Genomic DNA, 4,060 nt, shown 5'->3' on the forward strand with positions numbered 1-4,060 from the left:
TGAACTGATGAACTGAGGTTGGGAGCTGTTAATATGAATTGGTTAATTATAATTACTTCTGTTACTTTTTTGAAAACTTTGTATAAGTATGGCTAGTGTCAGCGAAGGATAGCGTTTGGACTTTCACTGCGATCCTTTTGTTTCCGTTTTTGCACCACTCCAATCAGATAATGCCCCTAAAATGTTTATTTCAAATTTTTGATCCCAGTTCTCGATCTTGGTTCCCGGGAATTTTGAAAGACAAAACAGGAAGGTTCAAAGGGTACAGAAAGTAGATGCAACCACATGGGTACACTTGCAAGGGGGACTAAAGGAAGGGACATGTTTCTTTCTAAACTACCTATTTTTCTTTATTCTTGTATATGAAAAAGGACCAAAGAATGTGAAAATGTTCCATCTCAATGAAAGAGGAGGATCTGCATGTGCCACAGCTTCTTAGTGTCACTCCCACCAACAGTTTAATAGCATAGATGCTTGACAATGACTGCTATCTAAAACCAGGAGTCATTCCTATGTTCCCAGGGCCCAATTTTCCTGGATCCCCACATTTACATGGCACATAAAGGGAACATGACAAAGGGTCCAATGTTCCCAGAGTCCTATGTTCCTGATGTTGTCTGTTTCACAGCTCTAGGGTTATTGTTATTTGACCGCAATAGGAGGGTTCATGTGTGTTAACAGAATATTGACCCTGGAAACATGGAACACGAGGAATTTAGATATGCCCCCTAAAACCAAAGTGTCAGGCATCAGCTTGTGCTGATGCACCTCATTTGAAGATAACATTTCCTAAATTGAGTGTTCGCTAAGCCCCTAATAAAAATTCCATCCATCCATCCATCCATCCATCCATCCATCCATCCATGTGAGGCCCCCTCCTGTTTGTCAGATCTTAGCCACAGCTCATTTCTATTCTGGTAGTCTGGATCTGGCTCAGACTTCTGCCAGTTGTTTCTTTTGGTTTGCTCTTGGCTGACATCTGGCCATGGCGTGCTTGTGGTTCAGATTGGGCAAACGGTGGCCCGCCCAAGTGCCATCATTCCACATGGTGTGTGGGCTCAGTGAATATGTCTGGTGTGGGCAACAACATTTGCTATCTGGGATTACATATGTAATCCCTCCCACAAGTTCTGGGTCTGCCCTGGGGTCTCCTTCCAGTTGGTTGTGTCCAAAAAACCTCCAAAGGGAGGAACCCAGGAGGCATCCTAATCAGATACCCGAAACAGTGGGTGGCAGGCGACGTCAGGGACCTGAGCATCCTGACCCCCAGCATCGCGGACTGGTTCTAGGTTCGAACAATTACCAATCAAAATTCTTCAGTTTAGTCAGTCAGATCTGAGCTAAAGAAATGTCCCTTGGTCTAAGAGTAACTCTGGGGTTACTACTGTAGGTAGTGCACTAATTAGGCAGGCATGCTATCATTTGCAGCCTTCGTTAGAGCAGGTAAACACAGCGTTTAATCCATTCTTTATACTTACTGCAGCCCCATGCACACTGATTCAGCATGTGCAGAAACCCAAAGCTTGCCTCAACAGACCTGCCATGCCTTGTTACGGTTGCTAAACCGTGACTGGACAACTGTTGTTTGAGGGAAGGGTTTAGCGAACCATCAATTTACTGGCCACTAATCAAAAAGGGTCACACTGACTATTTTGAACTATCTGATATTTTAAGTCATTCTGAGACATTGCTTTCTATCTACAATATGCTGTTGGATCACAAGAAGATAAAGGATGTCACCATGGCCCCAATTCCAGTACTTTAATTTTACTTTGACGTGTGTGTTCACAGGATGACTTTGCATAATTATTAGAGCATCTTGACATTCTACCAAAAATGTTGCCATCAATCTGTCTCTCAGTTACAGTAACTTGGCCTTGCCGTGTAATTGAACAGGCACTCCAAACACAAAAAGATGCTGGTTTCGACTTTTTTTTTTTCCTGCTACTGCATAAGAAATACACATAAAAGGGAAATGGTATCACATTATCATATTTGAAGAATGCTGTCAACACCATGTTTTGCAGGAGCGGACTTGGCCTGCCAACAAAGACTGTTATTTATATAACGATACGATGACAAGACTACTCATTTCCATCTCTCTCAGAAGCACTTTGGATACGATGGCTGCCGTGGACTTCCTCAATAGCTTGGCAAAAAAACAAAAAAAACAAAAAAAAAACAACCCTTTTGGGTGTCGTCTGTTTCTATTAAACCAAAAGAGAAAACCTTTATTTACATGATGTTGTTTGGTATCAAGAAAATGTGTATAATGTATTTTGTTTATCTGTTACGATACACAGGGCTAATGTAATAATGCACTTTGGATGTTAGCTTTCGTTTGATACTGTATGTGCATAGGTGCGTGTGTGCGTGCGTGTGAGAGAAAGTGTTAAGTATGTGTGCGTGCAGGTTGGCCAGCTATCGCCGTATCCTTCAGTTGACAGCACCTGTTATATATCTGTAAGCCGCTGTCTCTCGTTATGTTGGTTATTAAAAGCACACTGCTCTTTGACGCGCTGTCTCCGTGTGAGGCAGACAAGATACTTTATTTGTCGTTCGCAGAGGAAGTATGTTTCCCATAAACCATAAATCATGTCATCTCATTTACAATTACGTTTTTATTGCCAGACAATGTACAGTAAGTATACTGAGCTATAATACCGCAGCGCTTCCACTTGTTCTGTCAACGCTGCGTGTCTCGCAGTGAGTGTTCTGGCGGGGATCTTATCATACCCTTAAGGATTCGTCTTGCTTTGATCATGCAGTCGGTGTGTTTATGTTTCAGGCAGATAGCATGATTCAGACGAGGCTGTTACCAAAGTCACATGCTTTCAATATCGGATGTATGGAAGCTTTTTGCAGGGCCTTTATCCAGTTAATCACTGTCTCGTATGTTATTTTTTCGAATGGAGCACACAATGACTGAATCATTTTAAAACTAAGAGACAGAATGGCTGTAATGTTAGCGCTCTATCCTCAGATCTTGAAAAAAATAGATATATTTTAGACATCAATCATTGAAAAAACCCACACTTTAGTTCGCAGTAACCCTTGCATTTCATACACTTTGTTTTGACGTATTCGTACGATGCATTTAGGAAAGAAATCTCTCACCGATTTAACCCTTATCCCTGCCCACTTTATCCAATCAGGACAGCAGACTCCATAAAGAGGCGGTCCTGTCTGCTCGTGAACATGCAGACAGCAGGATCCTCCCGTCTGCTGCTACATCTGGCGATTACCGCTGAATGTTCATGTGGTGACGTGGAGAAGAGGGAGGGGTTTGCTAACTGCAAAACGGACAGGAAGTTAGCTAAAATGACGACAACACTCACAGCAGCCCAGTTGGGTGATTATTTGCCAGATCTTTACTGGAGCAATCTTGCATCTGAGAGTATTTCTATGAAAATGTATTTAACATGAGTTCAGCAAACACACTGGTTATGAAATGGCCATATCTTATCAGTGGTGGTGTTGGCATGACAGATGGGTTTTTTCTAGCACATCAATAAATCTCTGTACATGGTAATCATGGTGACATGCCTTTCAGCTAGTTATTGTTGCTCTAACTCTTGATTGTGTCAGTGTAAGGCCTCGTGATGGTGGTAATTATCAGAAATAATTACAGGATGTTTTGGGCTGACATCTCCATAACCTCTGTGACTCTACGGTACGAGACTGAGTCGAGACAAAGTCATGTTAATTGTGCTTTCTGAGTTTGTGTACTTCTTCATCTGGCCTGCAAAGTGAGGTGAACTTAAAACCATTTGAATATTATAATATTTAGCTGAAGTAACATTAAGCACATTCCATGTACTTTTATTTTGATGCAGTGAGAGAAAAACGTTTTTGCCGGAGTGGAAATAATGTAATCGCGACAGCTACGTAATGCAAACTACATGTGTTACAGAATCCGTTGATTTGTCATCTATTTAAAGACACTTTGTCATGTTTGCTTCTCATTTCGTTATACTTTTCATTTTTGTATTCTGCAGACATCGTTTCATATCTGGATGTTACGTTGCATTTTTCATTTAGCGTAGAAGTACCGTTTGTG

Source organism: Pagrus major, chromosome 9, assembly GCF_040436345.1.
Source record: "Pagrus major chromosome 9, Pma_NU_1.0".
NCBI lineage: Eukaryota > Metazoa > Chordata > Actinopteri > Spariformes > Sparidae > Pagrus > Pagrus major.